Source organism: Phalangium opilio, unplaced genomic scaffold (genome assembly GCF_054372755.1).
Source record: "Phalangium opilio isolate 3A_F unplaced genomic scaffold, DU_Popi_V2 ptg000003l_1, whole genome shotgun sequence".
NCBI classification, from domain to species: Eukaryota; Metazoa; Arthropoda; class Arachnida; order Opiliones; family Phalangiidae; genus Phalangium; species Phalangium opilio.
The window spans coordinates 3,932,571-3,954,233 of record NW_028324145.1 but is presented as its reverse complement, the minus strand read 5'-3'; the positions used below and the strand labels follow the sequence as shown (position 1 = coordinate 3,954,233).

Here is a 21,663-nt window from a genome sequence, read left to right as displayed (position 1 = left end):
GAAACCTTTACCAGTAGTTGAAAAGTAGGCCTATGATATACATTGACACTACAATATGAATATTTTAGCTTCCACGTGTCCTTTAAGGAATATAAAGTTGGGGGAAGGATGGAGATTGAAAAATCATCTAAGAAAAAGCGTCATTTATCTCTGGTCTCTTCAAGCGCATTAAGAGATCTCCTCCTTTGGTCCCACCTACATTTTTTTTTTCTTTTTCCGCCAAAAACTCTACTTAAGCTAACGACTAAAGAAATTTTTCCTTACACGAGCTCGGTCGTTGCGGAACTCGTAGGTCCTAGCTCTCAATTTGAATGGAAAAGGGCCTCGATGATACAGTATGTGTGGGAAGAAGAATTTCTAAAACGGCAAAAAGAAGCCTCGCCTCCCCTTTTTCCTTACAACAATGAATGGCCGTGAAGAGATTACAAAATCCCCTTTTTCGGTGCTGCCGTGTAAGTCTCTGACTGTATATACCATTGACAAATTAATCAGTAAGAGCGCGAAGCCAGTCTGGAAAAGAAGAAACAAAACGTTTTGGAAAACCCGAAATGACTGGATATTTTCCATATATTATTTTAGCCCAGTTTTAGGAGATCTCAATAAAATGAGTAAACGACTTTATCTACGCTGATTTGGTTATAATGTTTGGTGGTTTGGTTTGATTCCAAACTCAAATAAAATTAATAAGAAAAATAACAATATTTTATGTTTCACCAAGAAGTGATATCTAGTTTCCTAGGGAGTAGATATAAATTCGCTACATTTCTAGTTTTATCTCCAGTCCAAACGTAGGTCCGGAGTTAATCCCCGCCTCTAAATTACAACCAGCATCTCATTGGTTCTTGAAAACTCACGTCAGCGCGATGCGAATGACGAAAATTACGTATTTTCCGACTGAGGAGAGGCGAAATAGCCCAGCCTCCTTTTACGTCCCCCTTGTATTTTGAAAGGGGGGCTGGGACTATGGCGCGCGAATACTTAGGAATCTTATACCTTCTACCCAATAAACTAGATATCCCTTCTTGGTTTTACTTATTTTTAGCCAAGTTTAAGAAGCTCTTAATACACCGTTATGCTTATTATATGCAGATAAACCAACACACAATGACAAGGCCGACATAAGGGTTTTCTCCCTAGCACCTAAAAGCGACGCCAGATGGCGCCCAAGTTCACTACACACTGGAGGCTAGCCAACTTTCACTGAGAATTTCTAGCGGTACTTCTTGGCGCGAGGAAAATAACCTGTTGGTTTCTCTGTATCTATAAATAGTAAATAAACTGTAGAATTGCATTTAATCTGCACAGGTTTTGCCATGATTTTGTGAAGATTAGTTTGTTTTTAAATTCCCCTTAAAAACCAGACAAAAAAATTTCCAAATTGTTAAATAAATTTACGATACTGGATGGGTTTCATAGGACCAAGAGTTACCATACCTTATTTACTTGGTTTATTTTATAGCCTATATAAATACTCTTAATTTGTTAAATGCGAAAACATTGTGAATTTATTTCTTTTCACCGTTTCAAATACTAAAATAAATATTAAAAAATTTGGTTATTTTGCAGCAGCAGTGTTTAACCATTTCTTCGAGGATCCATGTACAGCACGCGTATGCTGTATGGTATAGGCGGTCCAACGCCTTTTTACCCTTTTCCAATGGACCGCTCCGATCCGTCGCGGATAGTAGGAAGGTTAAACTTGGGCAGAAAGAGCGTTGCCAAGCAACCGGATAGAGCATAGACCGTCGGAAATATCCGACATAAATACAGCGAACTTCCCCTCACACTACTCTCACTCTCCTCACCCTGAAGCCGCTTTCTCCGGCGCTACTAGCAAGGAGGACGTACTTATAGGAGTAGAAATAAGCCAAAAGATTACGCTGTCGTTCGTCGTTCTTATATCAACCTCTATCGCAACCAGACACAAAGAGACCCTTTTCAGAAGTCGGGGGTAAAATAGAGTCTGGTATTTGACCACCTTGTTGTCTTAAGACGACAAAACATCCGGCGGCATGTGGACAACAAAGTCGCTAGATAATATGGCTCTGAATAAAAGGAGTTTGGTGGACAGGTAACTCTGAAGCAATATCTAACGTCTTTGGATTCATATACCAGATATTCCTTTTTAACCAGATTTCAATCAGACGATAATGCAGTCCCCCTTTTAGAACGGTTCTAAACATTGTGGAAGGGGAATGGTCTTGTTCACATTACCACTACTTGGAAATCGGCAAATGTTTCCATCAAGTTTTACACCAAACTTCTTGCTATAAGGGCTTTGAACTCAATGTACTGTCAAAGCTGAACCGTGAGTTCCGAAGGCTTTTTATAGCCCACATATTCTCATTTGTTTATCATAACGTCTGGAAGGACGAGAAAGTTAATTCGATTCCACACCATTATCTACATCCTCCTTGCTGTTAGCTTTCCCATACTTTCCCGGCAATTCTTGGAATGGGTGCTCGTTTTAGATTCATCGCACTCCCACTGAAAACTTTTCTATCTATTCAACGAAAGAGGAGTCGAATATTTACCCAGTTATTGAAATCTAACCATTGCACCTAAACCTTGTTGAATTGAAACGACTATGAAAAAAAGTAGAATAACAGTGTATCTAAATCGAGACATTACATGGGACTTCAAATTTTAAGAGTATATCATGAGTAAATAGAAGTAAAGTAAGTATCGTTTAATGGGATAATAAAGGGTTCAAACAAGTTCACTAAATCTTATATAGGTTTTTTCTTTTTATGGTTTTCTCCTCGATACCGAATTTGACTGAACTGCCCCGTTGATATCAGGAAAACCCAGGGGACAGTTTCAGCAGTGGTTTCGAAGAGTTCTTCAAAGTTGGGATGGAGGCGAACACCTAGCCATAATTCCTGTTTGCTACGTCCTAGATTCCTTACATTTTTAGCTTCATCGGCACCGATACTCGGGGTTTGCCGATAGCATCGGATCGGTTGGCTTAATATGATACCAGAAGTAAGATAAGGGACTAGAAGTAAAGAGCTCTAGCATTGGTAATAGATCCAGGCACTAGTGAACAAATTTGAGGATTTTATGCCCCTTCCATCGCGCCTACACTAGAGAGAAACAAATTGGTCGAGTTCAAACCCCCTTCCCCTCAACCTAAAGCGGCGAAACACGGACGCGGGTGCTTGAATCTAGTTCGACCGTCTACCGCCGCGAGCGTCTCACGGTTTGGAGGGAAAATTCAGAAACCGCTACCAGAGGGCCAACCGTTATTGTGTTATCAAGAATATTCACTTTCGCCAAGTGAAGAATTTGGTTACCTCGATACTTCTAGTCCCTTATCCTACTTCTGATGATACTAAACCGATACTCGTTTAAAACGCTTTATATGCCGCTACATGACATTTTTAGGCCTCTCAGTAATGTATTGATAGTGATAATACATTTCTATGAATGTTAATAAGCCGTGATATTATTTTGAAAGTACCTCTAAACATTGTACCTGGTAGTATAATTCATGAAATTACTCTATAATTATTTCCTAGTATTTTTTATACATATGTAAATGGCACTGTACTATATCGGTATCGGTTGAAGTATCGCATTTTGGATCATCGTTATCGATCGGTATCGGTTCATGTTTGCACCGGTATCGATCGGTATCGGGTTAAGACTGGTATCGGCGATCTCTAGTCCTAGGCATCGTTTTATTGAATTTTAAAGATTTAAAAAAATGTTATTTGCCAAGGGCTGTTCCCAAAGACTATTTAGTGTGTACATAGTTAGAAAACTCTTCAAGGTTTCCACACTATTAGAACTACCGGGTAGCTTAACTAGTAGAATTATAAACTCGAACGGTAATAAAACCCACCAAAATATTTGTGTTGATTTTACAACAATTTTCAAAGTAGTCGTTCCATCCTATTAATGGCCAAAGTGTTAAACAAACAAACCAACCAAAGAAAGGAGCGTGGCTAAAACATAGATGATGATTTTCCTCAGTTCGCGCTTCATTCATTGGTGGGATGAAAATTTTGCTAATGAGGGAACCGGTTCGATTTGGCGGGGAAATTCGCAATGAAAATAGAGATACAGGCTAAAAAATTGTCTCGGATTATTTAGGTCCGAAATTGAAAAATCAACGGTTTGGAGCATATTTTAAAAATTCCTTTATGCTCTCTTTAAAATTATACGACAAGCACCAGAACATGACATTTTAGGAAAGTTAATAGCGTGTTCCATTTACCGCTCCCGATAGAATACTTCAATGTAACCTTTCATGCCGCTTTTTAGCGCCTGCGCTGTAGGCTTGGGAGATCACGAGAGTGAGCAGAGACGGCAAGGGATCAACCTCCTTGTATGTACCGATGCTAAGGGTTGCCAACCTCATTTGTTTTACATCGAAATCGTCTATTTCTGTTTTTCATTTACCAAGCACTCGATACGAGATCAGCTTCGGATCTGTTCTGTATAAATAGACAGATGAGTACGAATGATTTCTTCCTAAATTTCTAGAGACGTTTTTTGGCGGGAAAAAAGTAGCGTTAAAGAAGCTATGGAAATGATGCGTCATTTTATTTCCAAAACAATCTGAAATGAACTATTTTGGCCCTCTCTGTCAGACTTTATGAAGCAAAAGAGCAAATCGCGAATGAACTCAGAGCACGTAGGTTAATGGAACACGCCCTAAGTACGCTGCTAGAATTGCATTCGGCTTGATTGTAACTAATTAGTCCCGAGCCAAATAGTAATTAGTAGGAATAGACTAATCACATCTGTGCATAGTGTTATACGGTTTCACTAAAACATTTCTTTCTATACTCTGGATGAAGCCGCGATAGTGGAACTATCTTGAAACTATCTGACCAACCATTTTCGATAAGCCATTGAATGCTCTGTAAAGTTGGTCAGAGTTACTGCTTTTTTATATATAAAAAAAAGAAAAACAAGATTGAGTCTGTACTGATTTTAGCATTTAAATGAAAAAGTTGACAGTATAGCCTCTACATCAGAGATTGTAGCTATATAGTTTCAGTTTATCGATCTTATTGGCTTAGAAAAACATTGAGGTCATGTATAAGGTTTCACTGTAGGTTAAAAGATATATTTTCCCCTATTCGTAGTGGTTAAAAATCCGTCTCTGTAAGGCTTCCACCGTGACGTCATCACAGAAATATGATTTCAAGTGACCATCGATGCTAGAAACAGAAGGGAATAATGAGAGAAGGGAGCTATATGGGTCCAGGATGGTAACGTCAGCCCAACCAACACCACGAAAATTCGCGGAACTACATAGAAAATAGTCCCCACTTAAACTTTCAAATCAAGCTGTTTTCTTCAGTGTCAAAAGCTTGATTACTTTTCACTACATTAATTTTAGCAATTTTCATTTAAAGAATGTAGATTACACTCTGCACTATTAATTTGCACGTCACAGTGACGATAGAAGCTCGTTAGCCAATTAGGAAAGAGAGAGGCTCGTAAGAGTCTTGTTACAGCTTGAATTAGAGAGGAATGGAGCCGAAACATCCATACCTATAATGTTACAGTGTGTACCTCCATTTACGGCAACAAAGTTCTCCCAGCATGCAAGATTTTGTTTTGAGAGGACAAAATTTATTTTTGGTATAACCAGGGATAGATTTAATTTTAGAAGTAGGAATGGAGAACAGCGTAATCTGGGCGCGCGTCAAAGTCCCGAACACCGCTCCGCGGGACGGTGGGGTATGAAAGAAGAGGAGTGGCATAACGACAGAGGTAAAAAGGAATTATGTATTTTTCGCCGTTCCCCTCAGCAACGTTATCAAAACGCAGTTTAGGTGAGCCAGTAAGATAATTTAAACTATTCGTTAAACTATATGGAGGGAGGGGCTCTATACTGGGCTATGAGACGGACTGAAGTAAATATTAACCGTTCTCCATTCCTACTCCTAAAATTAAATCTATCCCTGGTATATCTAAAGTTTTAATAAGGTAATATTTTGAAATTATTTAAAACTAATTATTTTTTATGCGCACTAAGCAATAGACATGGCATGTTTAAACTTTTTCCGTTTAAATGAGACTTGCCCTTTAAATTTTACTGAGAGGGTACCATAAAATGTTCTAGAGGGAAGCCGAACTGCAGGGGATGAAGAGCCCATGTATTTTCAACGAGCGCCTGTAGAAATGTTTCACCCGCATCACAGTTGTGTTCAAGGAGAAGCTCATTTCCAGGGGATTAAGTATATTGAGCAAGTTTAAAAATGTTTTTTTTTATATTTATTTTTATTTAAACAAGCGTCTTTATAATGTACTAACAACGCTAACCCGGCGTTTCCCGGGTGTATTAATGGCCTGGAAACCGGGAAGAGCTTCCTGCCAATGTAGATACTGATTACTAAATTATCTTTGTTCTCATCCGTTTGAAATATCTACATGTTTATGTTTATCTTTTTTACAACTTTAAAATTCAATAAAACGATGCTTCATTATGGGTTAGTCATAAAGTTAAAATGTCCCGGATCTAGAATAGGAAGTTTCGTTATAGGCTTAACTCCAAACTCTTATGAACCATCCCTTGGTGTTACTGATATCAACCACATAATTTGGTAAATTAAATTCGAAAATTAACTAATGCCTGGTGACTGTGCATAAAGAGCAAACATAGAAACAAACAAACCACAAGACCTATCTCAAATAAATATGAGATTAAACACGAAAGGGTCACCACATTTAAAAAGGAATAGGAGCATCTCAAACCAAACCCTTGGTTTTTCGATTTTGTAGAAAAAAATTACATATTCGGAAGTCTATTCAAAATCCTCATTGCTGGAAATTCAGTAAAATATGAAAACATGCTTATGGAAACACGCGTTTCTATAGTTAATGACCCTCGCCAACCGAGATTCATTCGCTTTATGCTCCGAGATGAAACCAAATCCGTTCAAGTATATTATTATAATATTATTTTGCTTTTGAGAATTTGAGTTCAAAGCAAAGATTATTGAGATCTCGGCTTCCAGGAAATTTACTAAACCAGAATTTGTGTTTTGATTTGGAAATTTCTCGGAAATAAACGTTGTTATTCCGCTTAATTGGAAAATCTCCTGAAAGTCCATGGAATTTTCCCTCGAAAATGAAAATGAAATATATTTCCGAGGATTATCATAAGTGATCCTTAAATACAGGGTGTTTCTGATAAGTCTGCTATAAATTAAGGGGGATGTTCTTCACACGATTTTGAGTCGAAAATGTTACTTCTATCTCCATTTTGCCGTTCGGGACACCGTTATCAAGTTATGTTTGGAGTATTGTACGGATGACCCCTTAAACTTAATTAAGAAACTGAAAGACAATGATTTCTAATTTAATTAGGGATCATCCCTAAAACACTTAAATCACAACCCGGAAAGCAACATGTCATAGAAGTTACATTTTCGACTCAAAATCGATTTCCCACAGAACTCCCCCCCCCCATTAATTTATGGCATGGCAGACTTACCAGAAACACCTTGTACATTTTCCTTTATTTCAAGGATTACCCTAACTTACTATATAATTTATAATTTTAAGTGGTTCAAGGGTTATCTTCCCTTTAAGGCTTACGCGATGAAGTCAGAGTAAAGAAGAAGGAAAGAAAAAACTACTGGCTATGACTGTTGAAACTTCTAGGGAGCTTACGAAGCTAGAACAGATTAATATTGACTCCAAATAACGGGGAGAGATGAGAGAGAAAGGGAACACGGACGTGCCCTTCTGGCTGGCATAGCCTTAGCCGCTCCGACCAACCCATCCAACCAACGAAAGCGACCTGTCATAGTTACTCGACTTAAATGGTTTACAACTTCCTTCCAAATTCATTTCAAGTTTTCTACTAATTTTGATAATGTACTGATTTCCTTGGGTTCTATGAAATATATTCCTATAGTACCAAAATTAGATTTCTCTAATTGGTCATGAGTATAGAGATGCGAGGCGGTAATTACAGTCCGTAACTTACCGGTAACTTCCCAAAAACTGGCGTAAATTACCGTAATTTTACAATGGTACTTTACCTTTGTAAATTACCAAACAGATTCCAAATTTTGGCACTCAGAGTCAAAACCTTTTTGTGTAAAACTAAGTGTACTATAGGCTGCCAGAGACGATTAAAATTTGCCTATTTTACTTCGGAATTCAGTTTTTCTTCAATTTCTCATTAGATTGTGCTCTTGAAAGCGCATAAACTAGGTATTAAGTGCTTACAATTTACCGTTGTTTAATAGACTATATACGCATTGAAAAATAAATTACCGACGTCTCTAGACTCATTAGAAAACCACTCTGATTAGTGGGTCTCATGATAGAGTCGTTAATTGTTTTAGGCAAGTTTGTTAAAAAAAACATCAGTGTCGATACTTAACTGCATGTCCCTCATGAAATAAATCTCTAATCCGCGATACAAGGAAAAAAGGTTTAATAACTATTTCTTCAATTATCACTGTCGAAACGTACGCATTGATTCGTACGAAAAAGTATCGACACACAGATATAGGGTATACAGACGAACAAAACAACGAGCCTTTCGACCCGTGGTATTTGGTATACTATAGTATACCACCGCGGAGCGTCGTTCTGAATATTTCCCCTTCGTTCCCGTAAGGTTCACGAAGAACTCCTTCCTCTAGGAGAGAGTAGAGAGAGGAGAAACGCGGCTCTTAGACTTTACTCCAATGGAGTGAAACCGTGGGCAAAGCCATGGGCCGCCAGGTGGGGCAGACGACAAGAGCTAGAGGCCTAAAGCCTGGCCTAGAGCTCACGATGGTAGGAAGAAGCTCGTAGCTTCCCGATAGGGCGCGAAGAGAAAGAGCGCCGGCTCCCCTAACGGAGATGATCCGAAACTACGTTAGTACAACGCGAACGTCAGCGACGGTGCTAACGTAAGGACTCCCCTTGCAAAGTCTATCCGCTAAATCATCCCGGATTCTCCTAGTTGGAGCGCCGCGAAAAATTGGTTGGGTTTTCCGATGTCGACTTCCCAAAATTGATTAGTGTTATAACCGCGACCGACTGAAGACGGAAATTATACATAAACTGCCCGTTATTCGTCATCAGTGACGAGTTATATCGTGGCGTGGATTTTTGGTGACAAAGTCATTGATTGGGATATCACGCGAAAGGGTGAGTGTATACGATTTTGTCATGTATGCCTCAATTAAATGTTTATTTTGAAATCCCCCTTGTACCTATCCGTGTTTTACATTGGGCGGGAGTTTTCTGTATCAATCAAACCCTTGAAATATTGGTAGCCGGCGAGAGTGAATAAGGTTTGCCGTTTGTTTGTTGTTTGGGTAAGGTATGGGCTGAGGAGAAATGTATTTAAGCAATCTTGGTGAGGGTATAGGAGTATTTGTATACCTTCATCCCCTCCGGGCTACAGGGAGCTTCATTTTGTTTTGTATATTTAAGGAGAAGCAACTCCTATAATCACCTCGTTCTCAAAATCAAACTGAAAGGATTAGCTTTGACCCCGAAAATAAGATAGCCTTGCTAAGCCTTGGTTGTACAAGATCGGCTTGGGCTCTAGGGTGGTTGAGAAGGGGTTTACGTCATTGTCAACATCTCCCCTCTCCCCCATATCTGCCCTTTCCTTTCGTATACCCTATCTTTGGCCCCCTTTTGGGCCTTTTCTCTTTACAATCTCCAACGCCCCCGCTCTCCGGTTGGGGCGACTCCCCCTTCTCCGCTCACATCTCCTTTTCCTTCCACCATTCAGCCTCCAACAATCCCAAAATGGCCGACACCAATGGTACCAATGTACGTGAGAAAATATTGGATATTAACTTGGATATTTCTGCTGGAATTAAAGCGAATAACGGGAAATTGTATTGAGATTCGTGAATTTGCTGGCATTTTCAGGGACTGGGATACGGATTCGATACTATAATTAGAGGATTGGAAGTTAATTAATGTAATTACTGCTCCGGGAAAGTCAGGGTTAAGATTTAGGCTTAGCGTTAATGGGGCATACCTAATTTATTGAGTATTTAAAACTCTGGCGTTTGAAGTGATTTCAGACGAAACTGGAGAGTTGAGCTATATCGTTAAATTACATCATTAATTACTATGGATTAATTACCCAAACATGGTAATTACTTGCCTTAATTGGGATTCTAATTAAAAAACTGATGGAATATAATTATCCGTAACTTCTTTGAACCTGATTACATATAAAATAACCGATTTTCAAGGGAGAAATAAGTACCTTCTAAAGTTGTAACTGACGTTAAAATCTTCGTAACCTTGTCACAAGTTAAAACTTCATTTGATGATCTTGCAATGACATTAATATTGATACACAGTTAGCGTTTCAGAAGCTAACTATTTCAAAATTAGTGGCAATAACAAAACGAGCGGGAAAAATCGCTCTAGTGCGTGCGACCGTGTTAGGGCCTTTAATTTCGTGACAGTACTACATTAATGTATCGTAACATTTGACCTTTATTAAAAACGTGCTCTACATTTTAACCATGTATTCTTCTATGACATAAAACTTTACCTCACGTTTAGCTATAGAAACAAACTACGCTCCGTTATCGCGTGAAGATATTTAATATACCCATGAATAAAATTTCTTCTCTACCGTTAAAAGGGAGGGTGAAGTGGAAAATCAAGTGATTTTAAAATCGACTCTTCCAATAATTATAAGACCAGTCTGCATATTGAAACCAGGGATAGATTTAATTTTAGAAGTTGGAATGGAACGGGACAGAGGGGTATGAAAGAAGAGGCGGGTCATAGCGACAGAGGTAAAAAGGAATTACGTATTTTCCGCCGTCCCCGTCAGCAACGTCATCAAAACGTAGTTTAAGTGAGCCAATAAGATAATTTAAACTTTTCGTTACGTGTTGGAGGGAGGTGCTCTATACTGGGCTTTGAGTTGGACTGAAGTAAATACTAACCGTTCTCCATTCCTACTTCTAAAATTAAATCTATCCCTGATGAAACATTCAGAATGATTTTAAAATTCAAATTAGGTTCAGATTTGAAGGATAATTTGAAATAAGGACCTCTGATCAATCGCGTAACGCCCTGCCATCCTGTTAACTAAATTCCAGTTGCACGCTCTACATCTTGATTGCGCCACGATTATCACATCGCGCGCAAATTTTATCATATCTCGCGATATATTTCACCTGGCATGGAGCGTGCCACGAGAATTTTGTTAACAAGAAGGCAGGGCGTTACGCGATTGGTCAGAGGTCCTTATTTAAAATTATCCATAAAATATCGACTTAATTTGAATTTTAAAATCATTCGGAGATATTTTCTGGATGTTTCACCATACGCAGACTGGTCTTATAATATGTAGAAGAATCTAGAAAAAAATTACTTGATTTTTCTACTTTACCCTCCCTTTAAAGAGAGAAATTTAAAAGACCTATCTGGGGTTTTAAAGCAAATGCCTGCAGCGCTTTAATATTTTTGAGATAAATGAATAACCTACTGTTTTTAGTTAGAGTGTCTCTTTGATTGCATAAGTTTAATCTTTCAAAACCCTATTATTTAATGCCTTTTATCTTCCCCCCCCCCAGAGCTTTCTGTATATCATAAGTATAAGTGAGATGAGACTAGAAGTGAAAGGCTCTAGCATTGATAGTAGATCCTGGCACTAGTGAACAAATTTGAGGATTTTATGCCGCTTCCCACGCGCCTACACTACTGAGAAAAAAATTGGTCGAGTTCCAAAAACATTTCCTACCCCCTTCCCCTCAACCTAAAGCGGCCGAACACGGACGCGGCTCCTTGAATCTAGTTCGGCCGTCTACCACCGCCGTCTCACGTTTTGGAGGGGAAATTCAGAAACCGCTACTAGAGGGCCAACCGTTCTTGTGTTATCAAGAATTTTTCACTTTCGCCGAGTGAAGAATTTGGTTAGCTCAGTACTTCTGGTCTCATCTCACTTCTGGTATAGCGTACAAACTTATAAATGTGCAACTTGAAAACTATAAATATTTTGGAAATATATTAACATGGATAGATTTAAATTTAGAAGTAGGAATGGAGAACGGTTAGTATTTACTTCAGTCCGACTCATAGCCCAGTATTGAGCCCCTCCCTCCAACACGCAACGAAAATTTCAAATTATCTTTTTGGCTCACTTAAACTACGTTATGATGACGTTGCTGACGGAGACGGCGAAAAATACGTTATTCCTTATTACCTCTGTTGCTATGATCCGCCTCTTCTTTCAAGCCCCCGTCCCAGAAAAGGGGGTCCGGAACTTTGACGCACCCACATTACTCTGTTCTCCATTCCTACTTCTAAAATTATATTTATCCCTGATATTATCTATTAACAAAATGAATTGTTTATTAAAACATTATTTATTCGAGTTATAGTCGATAAAGAGTTCATTAATTAGTATTTGGTTGGATGGGTAACAGTTTTACCTGTCACACCCTAAAGGCATTTTCCATTAGCGTTTAAATTAACAGAGCTACGACGTCCCAGAGTAAGTTACCGTGACCCATGGAGTCAAAAAATGATTTCTTTGACTTTTTTTTTTAACTGATTATTTCGAGCGTATAAGCCCTTTAGCAGAGAGAATTTATAACAGGGAGTGGAAGCTCTTGCCCTTGACAGTGCTAAATACAATGTAGCTCAAACAATTAGGCTGCGACGCTAAAACTGGTCAGGTGAATTTCCGGTCACATGACTCTCCTTTAATTTTAAATTTTGTCCTCAATCACTGTTGGTTGTACAATTACCCAATAAGGGTTGGCGATTTCGAATGCATGCAACTAGCACCATTTGGAGTTATTTTAAGTCAGACGTTTCCCTTTCCCTAAAAAGGTAGTGTCCATCTCCCTTAGACCCTCCCGCAACATTCTAGACCCACCCTAGAGGGAGGGGCCACAAAAAATAATACCGGAAAGAGACCTGGCCAGTTTTGTTGATCACGTGATTTTTGAGCTACATAATATTCCTCAGTTTCCACTCCCTATTACAAATTCTCTCTGCTTTTAGCCTAGGTTCATTAGAGAATTTTACTTATAACATTAACCAGGAATATAAAGCTAATTATAATCATTGTATAGTCATTTTTCCCAACGTATCTAGGTGGTTTTATGGGAGGTGCTAGACTAATCATTATGTATGATGAATTTTACCTCGCGAACAATTTATCTCGCAGCGCGTTGAACCAGCTCTCGCACCCGACCTCCTACACACCTACCACAAAACCCGCATAGAAATTAACATGGGATATATGTGTTCACCATGATTCTTAGTAGCTGTATGTATTCCTGCATTCACAAACTCAAATAATTTCACGGTTGCTTTTAATTCCCAGAGTTCTAACCTTCTGACCCCCATGAAATAATTCGATACTTTGTCCCATATTTATTTTATGTCTGGGTTTGTAATCGATAAAGAACCTTGACTTACTTCTATTGATTAACTTTTAGTGCCGGTTATAAACGAATACGTGAACAGTGTCAAACATCGCGAACGATTTTAAATTTTAATTCCGCTCCTCAAATCGTAAAAGGAAAGGAAACCCCCCGCTAGTTGGTTGTCCGAAATATATGCCCAAGTTCGCTAAAACAAACATTAAAACGTTTCGGTTAAAGGGGAAAATGGAGAAAACTGAGAAACAGAGCAATAAGTCATGGACGTACCCGCTGACCCGCTCACAAAAGAGAACTAACTCCATTATTAAAGCCCAGGCCAAGAGTAAATCAATCCCTGGAGTATATATAAAACGAACAGCATCTGACAAGAATAAAAGATTTTCTGCCCTGCGGTTTGCCTATCGTTTGTAGCAGGCATATACAGGCTGTTTCTAAAAAGGGTGCCATAAATAAAGGGCATGTTCTTTGGTCGATTTTGAATCACAAATGTTCTATGACATTTTTGCCGCCCGGGCGACTGTTTTCAAGTTAAGATTGGAGTATTTTACGGATGACCCCTTAGATTGCGACAGCATCTGACAAGAATAAAAGTTCTTCTGCCAGGCAGTTTGACTATGTTTGAGCAGGCATATCTGGGTGTTTCTGATAAGGCTGCCATAAATTAAGAAGGATGTTTTTTGGGTGATTTTGAGTCACGAATGTTCTATGAATTTTTGCCGCCCGGGCCGTTGTTCTCAAAGTTAAGATTAGAGTATTTTACGGATGACGCCTTAAATTTAATTTTAAAAACTGAGAGATAATGCTAATTTAATTAAGGGGTCATCCCTAAAACACTCAAATTATAACTCTTAAACAGTGGCCCGGACGGCAATATGTCATAGAACTTTTCAGACTCAAAATCGCTCGAAGAACATATAAATATAACTTAAACCAGACTTATAAGAAACATCCTGTATATAGCTAATAAGAATCCTTGTACCCATAGAACACATGTTAATTTCTATGCGGGTTTCGTAGTCGGGGCTTGAATACATTGTGTGACGCCTCATAATTCTGACGTCTTTTCTAACTGAGCTTTCATTGGTTGGTAGCATGGCGAGGAAGGTGCAACAGGCAGTGAGATAAATTAGTCGTGGAGTTAGAATTCGTCATACATAAAATGATTTGCCTAACTCTTCCCGCAGTTTTCGCCAAGATACGTTGAGTTAATGGCTTCAGAATAATTCCTATTTAACTATATGTATTTTTGATCTAGGATGGCGATTGAATATCGTATAGTCCTTTGTTTATTGACTCTTGTTTTAGCATAGGAAGGAGAAATGTGTAGTTCATTAGGAATACTATAGGAGGATGGCCACCCACCCATAAACGTTCCCTAACAAGAGTTTAATGTCAAGCATTAAGAGTGACTTGAAAAGGGAAGAAACTAACAAAGCGTTTAGCTCGCCGACTCTTTATCCCTCCCCCCCACACACACGTCTTAATTATAAATTCGAATATACTATACTCCTCGTTATTAAAGGAAACCTGAAACTATAGTGCGTAAGAATTACCTTTAATTTAATTCCAATATCGACTATTTTCTATAAGACGGTAAATGCCCATTCACACGCAGCGGAGATCTTATATAAGCGCGGTAATCCTAAATTGAGCAGCCCCTATGGGCCATTGTTTCAAAATTGCCCAATTTTATTCGAATATAAACTGCGTTTCTATGTTTAAAAGGGTATATAGCCAACCACACGCAGCGAAGACCTGACAAACGTTACAAAACTGCGTAGCCCCGCTGCCTGCAGTTTCGAAATAAGAAGAGTGCTCAGGCTATGATCCCCCGAATCACGTCCTTACATCTCCATTTTGTCACACAAATAAATCTAAGTACATTCAATTAGTTGATAAGTTGACTGGTTAGGTTAGGTTAGGTTAGGTTAGGTTTCAATGTTTGGAAAGGATAACTTAATGTCTAGGAATTAATATTAATTTAAGACTGTACCTTGTAAACCACGCTAATTTGTGAAAATCATTAAAGATTAACCGCAGGCTAGAATATTTAATTAAAAGAGCGTATAAAGTAATGATTATATCAATTGGAACCATGTTTCTAACAACAATATTAAAGAATATACCACCAATTAAGTTTCCATAATGGCGCTTAATGGACACTACGTGTTAGGCTTTCCCTCGATTCCATTTAACGAATCCTTCAGGTGGTACTAGGAGTCCAATAGGGATACTTCCCAGTGCTTCATGGGAAAGCCTAACGCGTAGTGTCCATTACGGAAACTTTGGTTCCAATTGATATATTCACTATTTTATACGCTATTTCGATTAAAAAAGAAAACAATTCTAGCCCGGTGAATCGAAGCGACCTTCATATAGAATAAAATTTCGCCTAAAGCTCTCTAGACGTTGCAAGTCTTTTGGTGATAAAAGTAAAGATGATCCTAATTCAAAACACTCCTTACATTTCCGTGTAAGTAGAAAAAACCACAACAAACAAGAAAACAAAACAGATGATAAATAATTATTTCATGCTCCCTTTAAAAAGCGCAGCTCTCTTGAACTCAGTACGGTTCCTATAGCATCATCTTTAATTATAGACCATCCCAATCTACCTTATGGCGGCCAAAATTTGTGAATTCGTATATGGGTAATCCGTTTAGGATCTATTAGGTGGTAATTATCTATTAAGGCACCCTATAGGAGCTCTTAAATTAGATTATCATAGAACGGGATTCCAATTGGGCTACTTAGAACGCCCTATTTCCTTCGTATTGCCCGTGCGCTTCTCTTTTGGACCAAGGCTTATACCTTAGCCTTTGTTGCGCTAAAGGTCTCGCCGACTAGAAATTCACTCGGAGCACGCGTTGAAACCATTTGTAAGGCTCGTTAAACGCGACAACAATGCTGCAAAGAAGAAGAATAATAATAATAACGGACAAAATAAAACGACCCTTGCCTCTCGGATTCATTTTTCTTTCCAACAGTATTCGTATACAGGGTGGGACAACGTGTTTTTTTTTTTTTTTTTCTTTTTTGTATTACAGAATGACACGATTCAATCTTTGTCGCCGTAAATGTATCCGGGAGCTGGCTGGTATAATTTGTTTTTCAAAATGGCCTCGTGTCAAACGACCTGCAAGTTGTTATATAAAAGTAGTTGAGCCACTCCGTTCTTTAATAGAGAGGGACAGTTGTTAAACGTTATGAGTTTCATTACGTATACCATAAGTTTATAAGATATGTTCCATAAGTATAACTCTAGTTCGAGAACGACGCGAGAATCGACTATACTCGGTTTTGCAGTCCATCTTAACCTTTGACAGTGCCTCTCCAGGCGTAGCTTTACGAGAATCAATGAAGTTTCACTTATGTCACTTCATGACAAGCTCTCAGTAACCAGTGACAAACTTATGTATCATATTTTATGAATTTATGGTTTATGGAATTTCAGATAAAAGCTTTTGTTGTCCTTCATTTATAAACTAAACTTTTCCAACTTACGACACAAATTTTTAAGATTATAAATATATTGGCACGTCTTTTCATGTGATCTTTTTAAGGATTTCAATGAAATAAAATATATTTTACTGAAAAAGCAAAATACAGAAATAGTTCCAAAATATGGAACTATTTCTGTACATTGTTTTTCCCAATGTGTTTGGTCAACATATGATTTTATAGCCTATGTCATATACAAGGTCAGTGGAATCAGAAAGGGATAATAGAAGGATGACACTCTGTATCCTCTTAACACTTATGTGACATGATTCTTCCCAGGCTCACCATATTTGTTTGCCTTCCTGCTCATCAAGATTAAGATGGGCATCTCTCCTTGGGGTGAATTATATAACGGTTTGGTACTAAATATTCTGCAATAAACCCACAAATCTCGTCTTGACGTGGGACAAAAATCCACAAGCGCGTGAGCCTTGACAAATAGAGTAATGATTAGGGAACCATTTATCGCGTACGTGATTCGGTTCAGTACCCTTGCTCCAAATGTTTTGATATTGGGAAGAATCGTGTTACATAAATCCTCAGCAATCAACCCACAAACCTTGATTGTCTTGACGTGAGACAAAAAATCCACAGGCGCATGCACCTTGGCAAATACTTAAGCGCTAATAGAGTACTGATGCGGGAACTATTTATCGCGTATGTGAATTGGTTTAGTAACCTTGCTATAAATGTTCTGATGTTGGGAAAAATCATGACACAATTACCCCGCTTTGTGGTACACTTCTCTCGAAAAAAAAGTATATATACTTATGCTAAAATATGGATACCTAGAGACAGTGAGTATAATTATTCGTAGGCCAGTAATATTACGTAAATTTTTACCTACAAACCCTACTAACAATTTTTGTCTCGAAATTTAAATGTCGATCTAAAAATCTAGTGACACTGCAGTTTTAAAATCTCACAACACAATGACGCGTCGCGGCGCAGAAAAGAGAAACGTTGATTTAAAACCGTAAAAATGTTTCATATTTTTCATTATTCCCTCACACTATTAGCGAATTAATTTTGTTAAGGAGTAGAGAATGAGGTCAGGGACATTTCAAACTATCTACACCTACATCGTACCATTACAATAGCCGATGACAAACGTAAAATGAGGCGTCGAACGAATGTGATTAACTGATTTAGCGACGTCATTGAAATTCTACAATATGAGGAAACTATAGTTTCAGTTGTTGTTTTGCAGTCTCCAAAGCAACCATATACAGGGTGGAAACCTTCGCCGGCGTCAAACTCAATTGTGTTACATGCAATATCGCCAGGAACAATGGAGGTTGTAACAATACCGTACGCGATATCATTTAGTCAAAAATGGCTAAAATCCAACCGTACAATTAATTACGGTTGACCAAGGGAATATCGAACATTTAAGATACTAAACAGATAATGTAACGCGTTACTAATACATGCTTGGTAAGGTCGGTGCAGGGATAGATTTAATTTTAGAAGTAGGAATGGAGAACAGAGTAATCTGGGCGCGAGTCAAAGTCTCGGACCCCCTTCCACGAGACGGAGGGGTATGAAAGAAGAGGCGGGTCATAGCGACACATGTAAAAAGGAATTGCGAATTTTTCGCCGTTTCCGTCAGCAACGTCATCGAAACGTATAGTTTAAGTGAGCGAATAAGATAATTTAAACTTTTCGTTACGTGTTGGAGATAGGGGCTCGGACTGAAGTAAACACTATCCGTTCTCCATTCCAACTTCTTAAATTAAATCTATCCCTGGTCGGTGATTAAGGACATGATTGGTGCATTTGTTTTCGTCAAGTATAGATATTTGCGACTGCTTGTTTCAAATTATATTTGAGAAAGTGGTTTGTTTGTTTGTTTAACCTTTGTTTGTTAATTCGTTAATTTCCCAATTTGATTTGCCAAACGGCATGGTTAACTCAGTAGCATTAGGGGAAAGGTTCATTAGAAGTGGTTTGGTTGAGTAGTTCTCAGGGTTTGAGTGGAAGCGGGTGTGTTATTCCAGACTAGGCCTAGTAACATTTTAGCTTTATGCCTGAAAACACCGTTATACTTTACAAGCACCTGTATACCGTTTACACGTATGCCAGGGTAATTGCATGGATAAAGAATGCGCGTGCGGAAATTTGTTTTCACGCTATAGGATCGGCAACTCCCAATCTCGAACGACAGCTTATTCTGTATATACTCTGTTACAACATCGGTTGTCAGTACGCGCAAACCTAGGTCTCTATGTAATCTAGCCTTGCGCGTGCTGACAAGAGACAAAAAACTTCAGGATCTTCAGGATTTAAAATCGTTTAAAATATCCTGAAGTTTTTTGTCTCTTGTCAGCACGCGCAAGGCTAGATTACATAGAGACCTAGGTTTGCGCGTGCTGACAACCGATGTTGTAACAGAGTATATACAGAATAAGCTGTCGTTCGAGATAGGGAGTTGCCGATCCTATAGCGTGAAAACAAATTTCCTCACGCGCATTCTTTATCCATGGTAATTGCCACAGGTCATGGAAAACATGTAAAACTCAGGGAATTTTAAGAATTTCCATGTTTGTAAGAAGTCAGCGTATTTGATTAAAATTCGCTAATATATCTGCGGTTTAAAGCTGGATGACGTTTTAGCGAGATCACGTTTGAACAGACACTGAAATCGCGGAGCTTACATCGCGATTTAAAACAAATTGTTTACTTATGTCACCCTTCTTCATATTTAGAACAATATCAATTAGGCCTAAAAATTTCAGCAAAAATCGTATATAAGTCAGGGGAAACCCGGAAAAGCCAGTTAGGAATTTGAATTTGAAAATTTCGTAGCAACCCTGTATTTTTCACTGTGTAACACCAACGCGTTAAGGGAAAGTATCGTGTCAGGTCTCCGGCGAAGATTTCCACTCTGTATGGATTGAGTAGAAACAGGTGGTAGATCCAGTAAGGCGTATCTATCAAACAGTTCAAACTTATAAGGCTTATCTATCATTGTATAATAAGGTATTTTCAAGAGATTTACAAATCAGCGCGCGAGTTTATGATTGAACACCTATACAGGTACAGGCGAGCACCGAAGGTGTGCGCTGGCCTTGAAGAGATTAAGCCAATGCTTGGTCGGTACTCTCTAAATGCCGAATGCAAGCGAGTAAAATATTATTCAAATCTTAGCTTCGATTGCTGACGTCATAGCAGAGTTACGTCATACCTTAAAAGCTATCCAAATATAACTTTCTATTCGCTAAACGGAAGAGTTTAGTTGACCGCCGTACTCTGGGGCGTTCTCCGAAAAATATTGGGTAGGAGTTTAGCTCTTACTCGGATTTCCGTTTTCCATTTATAGATATTCACTCTCATATGATCTGTATAAAAAGACAGATCAATACATATCGCTCGCTAAATCTGTAGAGACGATTTATCGAATAAAAAAAACTAATGTTGAAGCGGCTTCGGAAATTACGCGTATTTTCATTTACAAAGCAATCTGTAATTAACAATCTTGTTTTTGCTCTCTGTTGGATTTTATGAAGTAATAGAGCAAATTGCGAGCGATCTCAGAGCAGATAAAAAATCTATCCAAGTCTATTTCACTTTTAAATTCCCTTGACTAAAAAGTTTGGTTGACTGCGGTACTTATTTGAAAAAAAAAAACATGTAGTTTTACGTATAGAAATTTGTTAAAACTCTCGAGAAAACGTCTAGACGCTCCTATTTGAGCACCTTGATAATTTCACATCATGCAGACACACACAAATTTCTCCCGAAAGAAACAGAAGTTTTAATATACGAAACATTTTCAATTCGCATCTGTTTGAAAGAACAAAGAAACTAACTTGTAGTTTCGAATTGAACTATGTCCTTAAGCCTAATTATTTATCTCCCGAAGATTTCCTATAAACTATCTTGCACAACTTTCTATCGAGGACGTTTAAGGGGGCTGTTCACAAAATTACATAACACAGAGACGGGTGTATAAAGAACATTTTTCGTAACAAATCATATTTCAGTATATCATTAAAGCGTAACCAAGAAGCGATATCTAGTTTACTAGGGAGACGGTATAAGATGCCCAAGTATTCGCGCGCCATAGTCCCAGTCCCCCTTTCAAAATACAAGGGGGACGTAAAAGGAGAGCGGGCTATTTCGCCTCTCCTCAGTCGGAAAATAATTTTCGTCATTCGCGTCGTGCTGACGTGAGTTTTCAAGAACTAGTTAATGAGATGCTGGTTGTAATTTAGAGGCGGGGATTAACTCCAACATTTTTTTTTGCGTTACGTAATTTGTGAAGAACCCCTTTGTACGTTTGTGGTCTTCCTTTGATTCAGTGACAAGTCGATCATTTCAAGCAATTTAATAATATTATAGCGGAGCAAGCTGCTGTTTCTTTCGACCGTGCCGTATACTAACTAATGGATGGAATCATCAGTTACACAACACTTGTTTCCGTCAATTTACGAATTACTTAAGCTATGTTCACACTTGTAGGGGAGTTGGTTGAGAAGTGGTTTGCCCAAATAGTTTTGAAACCCTCTTCATTTCCAATTCGAAGCGATTTAAACAACATCGTTGAAATAACCTTGAAAAAAACTAGTCTCGTCCCAGGTGAAATAACCTTGAGAAAAACTAGTCTCGTCCCAGGTGAAATAACCTTGAGAAAAACTAGTCTCGTCCCAGGTGAAATAACCTTGAGAAAAACTAGTCTCGTCCCAGGTGAAATAACCCTGAAAAAAACTAGTCTCGTCCCAGGTGAAATAACCCTGAAAAAAACTAGTCTCGTCCCAGGTGAAATAACCTTGAAAAAAACTAGTCTCGTCCCAGGTGAAATAACCTT

The 21,663-nt window shown here is 38.5% G+C and overlaps 2 protein-coding genes across 2 annotated transcripts in view; one reads left to right on the top strand and one right to left on the bottom strand.

The window, feature by feature from the left end:
• Window positions 1-21,663, bottom strand: part of LOC149717172 (uncharacterized) — a 123,665-nt gene that overhangs the window by 53,554 nt on the left and 48,448 nt on the right. The window lies entirely within an intron of this gene.
• LOC149717171 (neuroglobin-like) overlaps window positions 8,755-21,663 on the top strand; it is a 66,117-nt gene continuing 53,208 nt past the window's right edge. Inside the window, exon 1 of the mRNA XM_089836232.1 lies at window positions 8,755-9,117. The gene's annotated coding sequence lies outside the window, so the exon portion shown is untranslated. The remainder of the gene's footprint in view (window positions 9,118-21,663) is intronic.